Genomic DNA, 16,598 nt, shown 5'->3' on the forward strand with positions numbered 1-16,598 from the left:
ACATACTTTTCCTCAGTGAATCCACAAAGCAACGCTATGTCTGCAGATGAGGAAAACGGGGCTAAGAGAAGTTACACAACGTATCATGATCCATTACCTCTTCAGTGATAGACTTTTGACCATGTCTGTTTCCTACTGAAGGTCACATTTTCAGCCATGCCGCACTGTTCCCTTTCTAGACTGTAGCCTGACAACTGTCATCTTTCTGTCTTGGGTTATCAGCATTAGATATCTTAACGCAACACTTCTGAGCCAGTTCTCTTAGTCTCCTTGGGAAAGAGTAAAATCAAAAAGAAGAAAGAAGAAAGAGACAAACTATAATTGAACTATAAAAAATAATACTGCAGACTAAGCTGAACTCAGTTGCACACGCAAGGGCTCCTTATTTTTAGACGTCCCATGATCTCTATTCTGGAACAAAATAGGTTTTGGACCTTAAACTAACTGAGCTTCCAGTATTGTATTTTTGCCAAAATAATTGCATAACCCAAGTTTAGTCATGAGGAAATGTTAAGACAAACCCAAACTAAAAGCCACTTAAAAAGAATTGGCCAGTAGCATTCAAATTTGTCAAGGTCATAAAGGCAGAGGCAAAGCAACCTGTCCAGACTAAAGAGGCCTAAGAGCCAAGTACAGTGAATTAGACCAAGACCAGGAAGCAGTCATCAGTGACATTTAAGTTATGTATTTAGATTAGACAACAGCATTGTACTCATGTTGGTTTTGTGTTTGATCATTATAATTATTACAGGTGTGTATATTTAGAAAAATCTATGTAAAGAATGTGTAAAGATCTTTGTCCTATTTTTATATTATTTTATATTGTTATATTTTTGTATTATTTTAGCAATTGTTTCAGAATGAAAATGTCTGTAATACCTTCAGAAGCCTCAAGAACAGCCCTGGAGGGAAGCTCTGAGGTCGTCAGTGTCACTCTGAAATAGGGCTCCAGGAAGTATGTGGGGAGCACCACTACTGAGCTGAGCATTTGATCACAACACAAAACCTTGAAAGGAGATGGCAGAGATTATTTATAGCAGAACATCTAGGCCATTTCTGTTTGGGGAGCCTGAGAGAGTGTGGTCACAGCAGTAGAATCTTTAGTATGCAGCTCTTTTTTTAAAAATTATTTATTTATTTATTAAAGATTTCTGTCTCTTCCCCGCCACCACCTCCCATTTCCCTCCCTCCTCCCCTCGTCAGCCCAAAGAGCAATCAGGGTTCCCTGCCCTGTGGGAAGTCCAAGGACCACCCACCTCCAGCAGCTCTTAAATACTCCAACTGAAAACAAAATGATATAGAAGCACTCAATGCCTACAGATCAAATTTTTTTCTCTTAATTATCTAATGTATCTCCAAGATACAATATTTAATATTAATAGGAACTTTTTTTTCGAGACAGGGTTTTCCTGTAGTTTTTGGAGCCAGTCTTAGATCTACCTCTTATAGACCATGCTGGCCTTGAACTCACAAGAAACTGCTTTCCTCTACCTCCGAGTGCTGGGATTAAAGGCATGTGGCGCCACCATCTGGCAATAATAGGAACTTTTAAGAGAAAAATTACAATATGACACATATTATAGATGAACTAATCTCTCTCTTACTATATATTAACTTTTCACCATATTTAATACTTGTAAGAGTTTAGAATTCAAAAAAATCTTTAAACAATGGAGATGCTTTTATCCAACTGGAACTATTCCTTTGGATTTATTCATACAACCTTGTGACAGTATTAGTTGCCAACTTGACAAAATCTAGAATCACCTGGGCGATGGGCCTCTGATCATGTCCAGGATTGGGGTATGTCTTCATTCCAGTCATTGGAATTATGGGTGACACCATTCCCTAGACAGGGGATCCGGGATTGTATAGCATGCATGAATTCATTTTCTCTCTGCTCTTGATTATGGATGTAGTGTGACTTTAAGCTCTTGTTATCTTTTTTTTTTGGGGGGGGGGGGAGCAAGCAATTTTATTTAAAATTCTCACATCATAGTTTATCATTAAAAGCAGTCAGGACAGGAACTCCAACAGGGCAGGAACCTGGAGATAGGGGTTGAGGAAGGGTGCTGCTTACTGGCTTACTCAGCCTTGTAATGACTTAGGCAGCTTTCTTTCTTTTTTTTTTTTTATTGCGAAAAGAAGAAAAAAAAACATAAACAAAAAACAAGTTTCCACCTCCTCCCAGCCTCCCATTTCCCTTCCCCTCCTCCCACCCTTCTCCCCCTCCTCCCACCCTTCTCCCCCTCCTCCCACCCTTCTCCCCCTCCCCCGACTCCTCTCCCCCTCCCTCTCCAGTCCACAGAGCAGTCCGGGTTCCCTGCCCTGTGTTAAGTCCTAGGTCCTCTCCGTCCATATCTAAGAAGGTGAACATCCAAAATGGCTAGGCTCCCACAAAGCCAGCACATTAAGTAGGATCAAAACCCCCTGCCATTGTCCTTGGTGTCTCATCAGCCCTCATTGTTCGCCATGTTCAGAGAGTCCGGTTTTATCCCATGCATTTTTTTTTTTTTTTTTTTTTTTTTTTGGTTTTTCGAGACAGGGTTTCTCTGTGGTTTTGGAGCCTGTCCTGGAACTAGCTCTTGTTTTTTCGGTCACAGTCCAGCTGGCCTTGGTGAGCTCCCCGTAGATCAGCTCCTCTGTCTCAGTGGGTGGATGCACGCCTCGTGGTCCCTAATTCTTTGCTCATGTTCTCCCTCCTTCTGCTCCTCCTTGGGACCTTGGGAGCTCAGTCCAGTGCTCCTATGTGGGTCACTGTCTCGATCTCTATCCATTACCAGATGAAGATTCTATGATGATATGCAAGATATTCGTCAGTATTGCTCTAGGATAGGGTCATTTCAGGTTCCCAATCCTCAGCTGCCCAAGGAACTACCTGGGAACCTCATCTTGGGCACTAGGGAGCCCCTCTAGGGTCAAGTCGCTTGCCCACCCTAAAGTGGCTCCCTTAACTAAGAATTGTGGTTCCGTGCTCCCCTATCCACCTTTCCTTTATCCCAATTCTCCCGTTTCCCAGGTCCCCCCTCCTTCCCTTCTACCTTTTCTCTCCCCATCTCCCCTTACCCCCATCCCACCCCCCCCCCCAAGATCCCATTTTCTCCCCGGAAATTTGGTCTACTTCCCTTAGCGAAGAGGACAACTATATGTTTTTCCTTCGGTTCACCTTCTTCCTTAGCTTCTTTAGGTTCACCTATTGTAGACTCCGTGGTCCTTATTTATGGCTAGAAACCAATTATGAGTGAGTACATCCCATATTCATCTTTTTGGGTCTGGGACACCTCACTCAGGATAGTGTTTTCTATTTCCATCCATTTGCATGCAAAATTCAAGAAGTCATTGTTTTTTACCGCAGCTTAGTACTCTAGCGTGTATATATTCCATACTTTCTTCATCCATTCTTCCATTGAAGGGCATCTAGGTTGTTTCCAGGTTCTGGCTATTACAAATAATACTGCTATGAACATAGTTGAACAAATGCTTTTGTCATTTGATAGAGCATCTCTTGGGTATATTCCCAGGAGTGGTATTGCTGGGTCCAGGGGTAAGTTGATCCCGAATTTCCTGAGAAACCGAAACACTGACTTCCACAGTGGTTGCACAAGATTGCATTCCCACCAGCAAGGGATGAGGGTACCCGTTCTTCCACAGCCTCTCCAGCAAAGGTTATCCTTGGTGTTTTTGACTTTAGCCATTCTGACAGGTGTAAGATGATATCTCAAAGTTGTTTTGATTTGCATTTCCCTGATTGCTAAGGAAGTTGAGCACGACCTTAAGTGTCTTTTGGCCATTTGAACTTCTTCTGTTGAGAATTCTCTGTTCAGTTCAGTGCCCCATTTTTTAATTGGGTTAATTAGCATTTTAAAGTCTAGTTTCTTGAGTTCTCTATATATTTTGGAGATCAGACCTTTGTCTGTTGCGGGGTTGGTGAAGATCTTCTCCCAGTCAGTAGGTTGCCTTTGTGTCTTAGTGACAGTGTCCTTTGCTTTACAGAAGCTTCTCAGTTTAAGTAGGTCCCATTTATTCAATGTTGCCCTTAATGTCTGTGCTTCTGGGGTTATACATAGGAAGCGATCTCCTGTGCCCATCTGTTGTAGGGTATTTCCCACTTTCTCTTCTATCAGATTCAGTGTGTTCGGACTGATATTGAGGTCTTTAATCCATTTGGACTTGAGTTTTGTGCACGGTGAGAGATATGGGTCTATTTTCATTCTTCTACAGGTTGACATCCAGTTGTGCCAGCACCATTTGTTGAAGATGCTTTCTTTCTTCCATTGCATACTTTTAGCTCCTTTATCGAAAATGAGGTGTTCATAGGTTTGTGGGATAAAATCCGGGTCTTCTATACGATTCCATTGGTCGACTTCTCTGTTTTTATGCCAGTACCACACTGTTTTCATTACTGTAGCTCTGTAATAGAGTTTGAAGTCAGGGATGGTAATGCCTCCAGAAGATCCTTTATTGTATAGGATTGTTTTGGCTATCCTGGGTTTTTTTGTTTTTCCATATAAAGTTGATTATTGTCTTCTCCAGATCTGTGAAGAATTTTGATGGGATCTTGATGGGGATTGCATTGAATCTATAAATTGCCTTTGGTAGAATTGCCATTTTTACTATGTTGATCCTCCCAATCCAAGAGCAAGGGAGGTCCATCCATTTTTTGGTATCCTCTTCAATTTCTTTCTTCAATGCCTTAAAGTTCTTGTCAAATAGATCTTTCACTTCCTTGGTTAGATTTACCCCCAGATATTTTATGCTGTTTGTGGCTATCGTGAATGGTGAAGCTTCTCTGATTTCCCTCTCTGCTTCCCTATCCTTTGTGTATAAGAGGGCAACTGATTTTTTGGAGTTGATCTTGTATCCTGCCACATTACTAAAGCTGTTTATCAGCTGTATAAGTTCTTTGGTGGAGTTTTGGGGGTCGCTTATGTACACTATCATATCATCTGCAAATAACGAAAGTTTAACTTCTTCCTTTCCAATTCGAATCCCCTTGATCCCATTATGTTGTCTTATTGCTATTGCTAGAACTTCAAGCACTATATTGAAGAGGTATGGTGAGAGTGGACAGCCTTGCCGTGTTCCTGAGTTAAGCGGGATGGCTTTGAGTTTCTCTCCGTTTAATTTGATGTTAGCTGTCGGCTTGCTGTATATAGCTTTTATTATATTTAGGTATGACCCTTGTATCCCTAATCTCTCCAAGACTTTTAACATAAATGGATGTTGAATTTTGTCAAATGCTTTTTCAGCATCTAATGAAATGATCATATTGTTTTTTTCTTTCAGTTTATTTATATGCTGGATTACATTGATAGATTTTCGTATGTTGAACCAGCCCTGCATCTGAGGAATGAAGCCTACTTGATCATAATGGATAATTTTTCGGATGTGTTCTTGGATTCGATTTGCCAGTATTTTGTTGAGGATTTTTGCGTCGATATTCATGAGTGAGATTGGCCTGTAGTTCTCTTTCCTGGTTGAGTCTTTGAGTGGTTTTGGTATCAGAGTAATTGTGGCTTCATAAAAGGAATTTGGTAATGACCCTTCTGATTCTATATTGTGGAATACATTAAGGAGTATAGGTATTAGGTCTTCTTGGAAGTTCTGGTAGAATTCTGCATTGAAACCATCTGGTCCTGGGCTTTTTTTGGTAGGGAGGTTTTTGATAACAGCTTCTAATTCTTCGCGACTTACAGGTCTGTTTAGATTGTTCACCTGGTCCTGGTTTAGTTTTGGTAAATGGTATTTATCTAAAAAAGCGTCCATTTCTTTTACATTTTCCAGTTTTGTGGCATATAGGCTTTTGTAGTAAGATCTAATGACTCTCTGAATTTCCTCTGTGTCTGTGGTTATGTCCCCCTTTTCATTTCTGATCTTATTAATTTGCGTGTTCTCTCTCTTTCGTTTGATTAGTTTGGATAGGGGTTTATCTATCTTGTTGATTTTCTCCAGGAACCAGCTTTTTGTTTCATTGATTCTTTGGATTGTTTTCTGTGTTTCTATTTTGTTGATTTCAGCCCTCAATTTGATTATTTCCAGTCTTCTACTCCTCCTAGGTGAGTCTGCTTCTTTTTTTTCTAGAGCTTTCAAGTGGGCTGTTAAGTCTCCAATATGTGCTTTCTCTGTTTTCTTTAGGTGGGCACTTAGTGCTATGAACTTTCCTCTCAGGACTGCTTTCATAGTGTCCCATAAGTTCGAGTATGTTGTTTCTTTATTTTCATTGAATTCAAGGAAGACTTTAATTTCTTTCTTTATTTCTTCCTTAATCCAGGTATGGTTCAGTAGATGACTGTTCAGTTTCCATGAGTTTGTAGGCTTTCTGGGGGTAGCATTGTTGTTGAATTCTAACTTTAATCCATGGTGATCTGATAAGACACAGGTGGTTACTAATATTTTTTTGTAACTGTGTAAGTTAGCTTTGTTACCAAGTATGTGGTCAATTTTCAAGAAGGTACCATGAGCTGCAGAGAAGAAGGTATATTCTTTCCTCTTTGGGTGGAATAATCTATAGATGTCTGTTAAGTCCATTTGCTTCATTACCTCCATTAATTCTCTAATTTCTCTGTTAGGTTTCTGTCTGATTGACCTGTCCATTGGTGAGAGAGGAGTGTTGAAGTCTCCTACTATTAGTGTGTGCGGTTTGATGGCTGCCTTGAGTTTTAGTAATGTTTCTTTTACGTATGTGGGTGCTTTTATATTAGGGGCATAGATATTCAGGATTGAGACTTTGTCCTGATGAATTGTTCCTGTTATGAGTATAAAATGTCCCTCTCCATCTCTTCTGATTGATTTAAGTTTGAAGTCAACTTTGTTAGAAATTAGTATGGCCACACCTGCTTGTTTCTTAGGTCCATTTGCTTGATAAGCCTTTTCCCAGCCCTTTACTCTGAGTAGGTGCCTGTCTTTGTGGTTGAGGTGTGTTTCTTGTAGACAGCAGAATGTTGGATCCTGTTTTCTTATCCAATCTCTTAGCCTGTGCCTTTTTATAGGTGAGTTGAGCCCATTGATATTAAGTGATATTAATGACCAGTGGTTGTTAACTCCGGTCACTTTTTAAGTAGTAGGGTTTGTGTGTTTTCCTTCTTTGATTTGCGCTGGTGAAGAGTCTCTAGATGTCTGAGTTATTGTGGTCATTGTTGGACTCCTTGGTTAGTGATTTTCCTTCTATTATTTTCTGTAAGGCTGGATTTGTGGCTACGTATTGTTTAAATTTGTTTTTATCCTGGAAAATTTTGTTTTCTCCATTTATAGTGAATGAAAGTTTGGCTGGATATAGTAGTCTGGGCTTGCATCCGTGGTCTCTTAGTTTTTGGAGAACATCTATCCAGGACCTTCTGGCTTTCATGGTTTCCATAGAGAAGTCAGGTGTAAGTCTGATAGGTTTACCTTTATAAGTAACTTGGCCTTTTTCCTTTGCGGCTCTTAATATTCTTTCTTTATTCTGTATATTTTGTGTTTTGATTATTATATGGCGAGGGGATGTTTTCTTTTGATCCAGCCTATTTGGTGTTCTGTATGCTTCTTGAACCTTCATAGGTACATCTGTCTTCAGGTTGGGAAAGTTTTCTTCTATAATTTTATTAAGTATATTTTCTGTACCGTTGAGCTGCACTTCTTCTCCTTCTTCTACTCCAATTATTCTTAGGTTTGGTCTTTTTATTGTGTCCCATATTTCCTGAATGTTTTGTGATGAGAGTTTGTTGGACTTGCTGTTTTCTTTGATCAGAGTGTTTATTTTCTCTATGTTATCCTCAGAATCTGAGATTCTTTCTTCTATCTCTTGTATTCTGCTGGTTATACTTGATTCTGTAGTCTCTATTCGTTTACCTAGATTTTCCATGTCCAGTCGGCCCTTTGTTTGTGTTTTCTTCTTTGCCTCCATTTCAGTTTTCAAGTCATGAACTGTTTCCTTTATCTGCTTGATTGTTTTTCCTTGGTTTCCTAGGGTATCATTCACTGATTTACTCAATTCCTCGAACTTTCTATTATACTTCTCATCCATTTCTATAAGTTCGTTTTTTATATGCTGTTTAAGGTTTAAGGGTGTCAATCACTTTCATGAAGTTAGTTTTTTCTACTTCTTCTTGATTAAGGTGTTCATGTCCTCCTGTTGTGGGGTCACTGGCTTCTGGTGGTTTCGTGTTGTTTTTCAGATTGTTGGGAGAATTCCTGCATTGGCGTCTGCCCATCTCTTCCTCCCAATACTCCCCTTTGGATCTTCTTTTATAGGATCAGGTCTTCTTGCCCACTGATGTACCTTCCCAGTGATGTCACTCCCCAGAGATGTTTCTCCACAATGATGTTTCACTCGGTGCCCAGAACGAAACTCCACGCTGCTTGGTTAGCTCGCAAACAAAGGGCCCACCCCGCTCTCAGCGGGCAGGCTATGGGAACAAAGGAGCTACCGGCCACCCCTATGTCCTCCCGGTTCAGATTCGGTCCCAGCGCCCTAGCAGGCTGGGCAGGGAGGCGCTATGCCCCAAAGGAGGGAGGGAGACAGGGGGTGTGGGGATCTGGATGTAAGCTGAGTGGGATAGGAAGAGAGAGGGGGTTTGGGCAGTATAGCCCCTGTAGGATGGCCAGGAAGTGTGGGCGGGCTGAGGTATGATCCCAGCTGCCGCAGCACTCACTCACCACAATGATGTTTCACTCGGTGCCCAGATCGAAACTCTGCACTGCTTGGTTAGCTCGCGAACAAAGGGCCCACCCCGCTCGCTGCGGGCAGGCTATGGGAACAAAGGAGCTACCGGCCACCCCTATGTCCTCCTGGTTCAGATTCGGTCCCAGCGCCCTAGCAGGCTCAAGCTCTTGTTATCTTATCTAGCATGATGAGCTATGCTTTGAATTGTGAACTAAAGCAAATCCTTCTCCCTAAAGTTGCTTTTGTCAGAGTATTTTATCACCTTAAGAAAAAAGAAACTAAGACAAACCTGTACAGGTAGGAGCAGGGCTTGTGACAGCAACCATGTGAAGAAGTCTCCTTCACTAAGCTAGGATCGGCACACCTGCATTGCAAATACTTTGCTTTAAATGAATGTACTTGTCAGTGTGCTGAAGCTGTAGGGCATCTTCTTCCAATAATCTGTTTTGTTTAGAGCTTTAGATAAAAGGCATGAACTGGAAACCTATCTGCTGTGTCTACAGACAGCTTAAATGATCTTGGGGTTTATGTAAGCATGGAGGTGCTTTGCCTTCCTGTCTTCATTGTCTTGCTCTTCAATTTTACAGTGAGTTCTAGAAATAGAAAGATGAGCATGGTAAAGGCTTCACCTTCATGGAGGTCATAACCAAAAAGAAAGAGACAAACAAGAAAGGAATCACAGTTCCATCAGTGTTACTGGGGCAAAAGTAAGTTACAACCTTCAGAAGTGAGAGACCCTTAACTCTGAAGAAGTAGAAGATGTCACAGCAAAGTTAAGATTTAAGCAGTATCCAAATGGTGAAAGGAGGTGCTGAGCAGGGAGGGTTGGGGCTGGAGGCAATGGCTTTGGGGAGAAGCAGAGCTCAACTTCTAGCAACACAGGAGAAAGGTGCTTGTGAAGATGTGGCACTGGGAGGTAGAGTCCAGTCACAATTGAAAGCATATTTTACCCTATCCAAATATTTTTAGGGAATTTGTCTTGCTTGTGACAGAATCATTTGTGATATGAGGCATTCCCAGTAGTGGAAACACTGTCAGGAACTGTCACAACAAGCAGTTGTTAAATGGCTGGGGTCTGGGGCCCAAGATCAATATCTTCGTCTCAAGACTTCTGTTTATTGCAAACAAACATTTTTAGAAGAGAAGATATGTAAAAATTCTTATTTTCTCAACAAATCTTTCTTCTGAAAATGCTTGATGAATTATAGACGTGTAAGAAAAATCTACATCATTTGAAACTGAGTTTATGTGGAGAAAAGAAATTGTCAGATGATATGCAAGTATGGTACTAGGAAACCCATAAAATAAACCAGAGAAAACTAGATAACACTATCATAAGAGGGAAATGGTCCCTGAATAGCTCTAGCTTTAAAAGCAAAGAGAAATGGGAAACTCCACAAAACTGTAGGGAAAGACCAGAGTCCATTCAAGAAAAATTGGGTGGTTTGGGGAGCTCCCCTTCGCAGCAAGAGGGAGCAAAGGCAACAGATGGCAGCAGCCATGGCTTAAGGCAGGCTCAGAAAATCAGCACTGTGCTTTCAGCAGTGGCTATTTTAAAGCACAGGAGGGGGCTAAGGAGATGCTTCAGTAGGTAAGAGGATTTGCTCTGTAAGCATAAATGCCTGTGCTCAAAACCCAAGCACTCATGTAAAAGCTAGACGTGATTGCTTGTTCCTGTAATCCCAGCATTCAGAGAAGATTCACACGGATCCCAAGAGCTTGTTGGTCAAGCAGACAAGTGCAAATGGCCAACGTTCAGTTCAGTGAGATACTCTGTCTCAAGGCGATGGCACAAAATGGCAGAGGGAAACCAGCAGTATCTTCCTCTGGCCTCCATGCTAGCACACACAGACACACCTCACACATGTACACTATACACAAAAGAGCAGGAAACAAGGACATGTTTAGACAAAAGGCGGTGGATGCCTCCCTGAAAGGAAACATCTAGAAAACCTTATAGTGCTAGAATTCTGCATCATACTGGAACAGCCACAGGATGCCATATTAAAAAGACCCCTGTTTTATAGGTGTCTCGGTGGCCCAAGACCCCCCATGAACCGCATGCTTGGGGAACTCATAGCAAGTGTGACAGCAATATATGGTAAATCATGTTCATCAGAAAACTTTTAGGCTCTTTGGGTGTAACCAGCACATGAGGCACCCCCGTGAGGGACTGACATCTATGGGATTATTTTCTGTAGCTTATCTCCAGAGAAAGATCCAGCAGTAAGAGCAGCATCCCCAACCCCTAAAGAACCACCAAGACTTTCAAACAGAATACTAGCAAAATTTTTGTCAGGCATAGTGACACACATCTATAATCCCAGAATTCAGGAATTAGAAGGAAAAGGATCTAGAGTTTTAAACTATCTTGGGTTACATAATAAGACCTTATCTAAAACAATAAAACAAAATTTAAACTAACTAAAATACAGAGGAATAAAAGGATAAAACAAAAATAAAATAAATAACAAAATGGTAGATCAAAATTTAAATGTATCAATGATTACATTGAATGAACATAATCTTTTAACAAATAATATTAGAATAGACTGAAATATAAAATATCACATTGAAACATATTATTTTAATGCTGTCTAAAAAATAAAAAGAGTAAATTAAAAGCACCAACTCTAGGCTAGACTTGTATCTCAATGGCAGAGTGTATGCTTAGTGGGTATAAGATTCTGGGTTCAGCCCTGGCACAAAAGACCAAACCTAATAAAAATAACCCACAAAACTGGAGACTGTCTACAAGAAATTCACTTCAAATACAGGGAAGTGAATGAGCTAAGTGGTGGGAAAAGATACACCATGTTAGTACTAATTAATCAAAGTAAGCTGCAGTGACCATAGGATTGTCAGAAAGCTGGACTTCAAAGAAATTATAGTGGCCAAGATGAATATCTTAACAATAAAAAGATTAATTCACTGAGAGGCTATAATACCATTACATATATATCTTCGTTATGGTTTTTATTGCTGTGAGGAGATACCATGACCATGGCAACACTTATAAAGAAAACTTTTAATTGGTATGGCTCTTTACAGTGTCAGAAGGTGAGGTCATTATCATCGTGACAGAGCGCATGCTGGTATGCAGGCAGGCATGGTGCTGGAGCAGTAGCTGAGTGTCCTACATCTTGTAGGGAAAAGGAAGTCAACTGAGACACTGGGTGGTATCCCGAGTGTAGGAAAACTCAAAGCCCACCCCCACAGGGGTACACTTCCTCCAATAATGCCATACCCACTCTAACAAGTGGCATTCCCTACAGAATTATGGGGGCCACTTACATTCAAACAGAACATCAAAATACATGAGACAAGATTGACAGACCAGAAAGGAAATATAAACACAGTAATGGTTGCAGCTGATAGATAGATACCAGGTACGTCATTTGATGAAGCTATCAAGTGTTTTTTATTTTTTTTTTTTTTTGCTTTAGGAAGAATTCCTACCCTTGAAAAACATACTTCCACACACATAAAATAAGCAAAAAATTAAATAAAGATCTTACACTAATTAAGAAAACGTAATCAGAAGTCAAATAGAATACAATAAATGCTACACATGAGAAAAAAGGATGAAGATTTGTATTTGATGGCATAAAATGTAACCTCTTCATAGATGAAGAAAGGGCATGCAAAGAAGGCATGGGGTGATGAATAAGATACAGAAGAAAGGCTTTCCTCAATCCTTCCTTTTTGTTTTCTAATGTTAGACCCTGTGTTTGCTCACTCACACAGGCACACATGGAGAATGGAAGTGGAGACCATATTGTCAGAAACAAAAGAAAGAAAGATCCTTATTTTAATCTGAAATGTTTTTGATAAGTAGTGTCTGCTGTTATATTACACAAACAGAAAATGAAGGGGGATAAAGCTATTCAAAACAAGTAGATCCGCTGTCATCCTGTATATAAGAGGGCTCAGGTAGGGGCAGAACACACAAGGCCCATAGCTGCATTTTGTTCTGTACATGACACATCCATTTTTTTTGGCAACATGAATATTTAGTCTGCTACAGTTATAAAACCCATATGTTGTCTTAATTAGGGTTTCTATTGCTGTGAAGAGACACCATGACCACAGCAACTCTTATAAAGGAGGACATTTAAATTGAGGTGGCAGCTCATAGTTTCAGAGGTTGAGTCCATTATCATCATGGTAGGACATGGCAGCATGCAGGCAGATACGGTGCTGGATCTGAGAGTCTTAAATCTTAATCCAAAGGCTACAGGAAATGTACTGTCTCACTGGGAGTGGCTTGACCATATATGAAACCTCAAAGCCTGCCTCTACAGTGACACACTTCCTCTTACAATATCACACATTCTCCAACAAGGCCACACGTTCTAATGGTGCCACTATCTTTGGAGGCCATTTTCTTTCAGATAACCACTTATGTATATGTGTGCATACTGTGTATACATATTTATACATATATTTATATATACATATATAATATATTATATGTAAGTACAAACAAAAATGGGCAAAATCATAAAAATTCTCTAGAAATGAAAATCCAAATGTTTCTGCACATATAAGAAAGGTATACACCATCACACAAAATCAGAGAAATAATGTATTCATGTGGAGCTTTGTTTTTTTTTAAAAAAAAAACTTTTATTTTATGTGTGTGGATGTATTTGCCTATATATGTGTCTCCACACCATTTGTGCCTGGTGCCTGTAGAGGCCAGAAGAGGCATCAGATCCCCTTGAACTGGAGTTAAAGATGGTTGTGAGCTGCTATTTATGAGCTGGGAACCAAACCTGGGTCCTCTGTAAGTGAAGCCAGTGCCCTTAACCACTGAGCTATCTTTCCAGACCCAACATCTTGTCCTTGACATATAGTGTTTCCTTGTGGGTCTCTCAACGATTGAACTGTTTAAAACCTAACCTGTGTGGAGTTTGTATCATAAAATAAAGCATATTTTACAATCACTGGATTCATGGCCAATGTCTAAAAAAAATCAGGAGATTTTTGGCAAAAAGTCCCATGTATCCCTTTTCCATTTTGAAGACAAGTCTAATGACATGGAGCACACAGATTCATCAGGACTGAGCAATGGCTGCTCTTTATAGGGTGGGTTCAACAGCCCTGCACCTGTAGGCTCTGTGGGCATCTGAGCTTGAAGTCCTTCCCATGGTTTGGAGATGTTGCGTGTTTTGTTTGAATGTATTTGTGGTTAATAAACTAAAATGTATTTCCTAATCCTCCCCATGGATTCGTATAGAACAGCTAAAATAACGCACTTTAAATCCCTGCTCTTTATAAGGAACAGCCATTACAATGATGGCTATCCTTACTAGAGATCAGATGCATTTCTCTTCCCATTTCTGGGCCTTATCTATGAATTTGGCAGCCTGACCAAGAGCTAGTAACACGATATAAAGGGTGTCAAAAGGCAGATTTTGAAGCTAATGCTGCTGAAACTTCGGGTCCCCTCATTTGATTGCTGACCATACTTATGTATAAAAGTTGCAAATTCCAACATTTTCACCACAGTTGGTCTGGGCTCCTGTGTCTGTGCTATATTTTTGGCCCAATGTCTGGATGTTTTGTGTTTATGTTCTTGCCCTTAAGGAGAGTCTCCAGAATTATGCAAACTCCAGAACTCGAAAACCTCAGATCTGCTCTGTTGACTGCAGATAGTCACAGCTAACACAGCACTTAGCTGTAACTGTTTCTGAGAACTGCATACAGAGCATTGTGGACCAATTAATGTGTTCCTATTTTAGGACCTCAGTAAACAGTTAAGTTTCCACCCTCGGGGCTTTCTGAATCCCCAACACTTTATGACCATAGCTAGTTTAGTAACATTGGGCTTCCAAAGAACAAGACTGTGTATTTTCTAGTCTCTGTTCTATACTCAGAATCAATCACAACACCTGACATAGTAAATACTCAGTATGTTTTGCTAAAAGTAATGATTTAATTTTTTGTTTGTTTTTCAAGACAGGGTTTCTCTGTAGCTTTGGGAGCCTGTCCTAGAACTAGCTCTTGTAGCTCAGGCTGGCCTCAAACTCACAGAGATCTGCCTGCCCCTGCCTCCCAAGTGGTGGGATTAAAGACGTGCACCACCACCGCCCAGCATGATTTAATTTTTGAAGACTTATTCTAGTTATATTTAAATGTTCTCCTTCTCTTTCCAGGAAAGAAACTAGGGGCCTATTGTCAGGCACTGAAAGTAACAGATTCACTTAGAATATCATGAAAGTTAGTTTCTAAATTGAGAGAATACATAGGATGTGAGGTACTTGGTGATATGGTCAGTACCAGCCCAGAGAGACCATGTGTTGAAATTCAGTTAGGGAGAACTAACTGATGATGAGGTCATGAAACCTTCTCTTCTTGTTATAGATACACCCTAGTTAAAGGACACCACAGAGCCGCTTTTAAAGGCCTGTATGGACTCTTCTACTCTTACCAGGGGACATGAAGGTTCTCCACTAGACCATGTTAGTGAATAATAAAAGTCCTCTATTCCAGGGCAAAACTTTGTCTTTTCTGTGAAACTAAAATCGCAAAGTACAAAAGGTGTAACTTCTTCAGATATCTGACTTTTTCTGCCATGTCCCAAGGGCTAAGGCTCTGTGCTTGCTGCTTATTCCCTGCTGGCTGTCATTGCTGTAGTAGTTTCTCCAGCGGCAGATACATCAACCCTCAGAAGCTGCGGAGACACCTACAGAAGAGGACACTAGAGACTGGGAGGGAGAAAGATGTGGTGCCGAGTCTGACAAAAGACTAGTAGACTAGGAACGAATAGAGTTAAATTAAAGAACGGAGACTAGGAAAGAAGAGAGTGGGAGAGACATTAACTACTTAGGTGACTTTATAAAACAGATTTCCATGAGGGAGGGAAAAGGGTGAAAAACACAAGGACTTTGCAGCAGAGAGGAATCGGTACATGGAAAAAAATCAGGCGTTAGGTAATGAATAAGTGGTTCCTTGCATCCTGTTTGTGGTTACTTGTTTTGTGTTTTGTTTGTTTGTTATTGCTTTGAGACAGGATCTTACTATATAGGCCAGGCTGGACGTGAGCTCTGCATCTTCAGCCTCCAGGATGCTGATATATTACAAACGACCATCACCCCCAGCTGTGCTGCTCCTTTAAATCTACTGCAATTACTTACGATTGGTCTTCAATCCTGGTCCAGAGTAGTCAAGAAAGACATAGGAGATATTGCTATAAGGAAGGACACCCCATCTAATAAGCTGTTGACAACTCTTTACTCTGTTTTTCTAAGGTCTGTGGGTTCTCTGCACATCAAATTCCCAAACGGACTTGAGGTTGGCTGGACCTGGTCCTATAATTTTAGAACAACAAAAGTTTGTGCTTTTGTTGGTTTTTGTTGATCATTAAGAAAACTATCAAGGGGCTGAAGAGATGGCTCAGAGGTTAAGAGAACTGGTCGTTCTTTCAGAGGTCTTGAGTTCAATTCCCAGCAACTACATGGTAGCTCACAACCATCTGTAATGAGATCTGGTGCCTTCTTCTGGCCTGCAGACATATATGTAGGTAGAACATTGTATACATAATAGATAAAATTTTAAAATGGAAAAACATCACAGAATGATAATAACACTTCTCCATTCATTATTATTCTAAAAATGAGAGATTAGGTGAGCTGGGGTGGAAGTGAGTAAAAGGTCCAGCAGACCTGTGAGCCCCAGTAGCACCGGGCAGCTGCAGGTTGAAGATAGCAGAGAGCAACTAACTATTCAGAGAGAGTCTCTACCATCAGAACTCAGTGTTCTGAATAGCAGAACCTTAAATCCCCATTTAAGCTGTCTCTCCCAGAGAATTATTGTCTGTCTCTCCGATCCTTAGTTTTAGGAATATCTCGTCTCTTTGGAGACAGATACATACTTTCCCCTTACATCTACTAAATTATTTACTCATCTATGACAACCCACCCGTCCAAAGGCCTTTGGCTTATGCTAGTAC

General features: G+C 40.5%; 1 protein-coding gene across 1 annotated transcript in view; it reads left to right on the forward strand.

Annotated features, from left to right (window-relative positions):
• The window catches only part of Aoah (acyloxyacyl hydrolase), a 205,263-nt gene that overhangs the window by 154,609 nt on the left and 34,056 nt on the right, over window positions 1-16,598 (forward strand). The gene's annotated exons all lie outside the window — the stretch shown is intronic.

This window comes from Microtus oregoni, unplaced genomic scaffold (genome assembly GCF_018167655.1).
Source record: "Microtus oregoni isolate MIOR12 unplaced genomic scaffold, Mior012 000115F_ref0000277, whole genome shotgun sequence".
Classification (NCBI taxonomy): Eukaryota; Metazoa; Chordata; class Mammalia; order Rodentia; family Cricetidae; genus Microtus; species Microtus oregoni.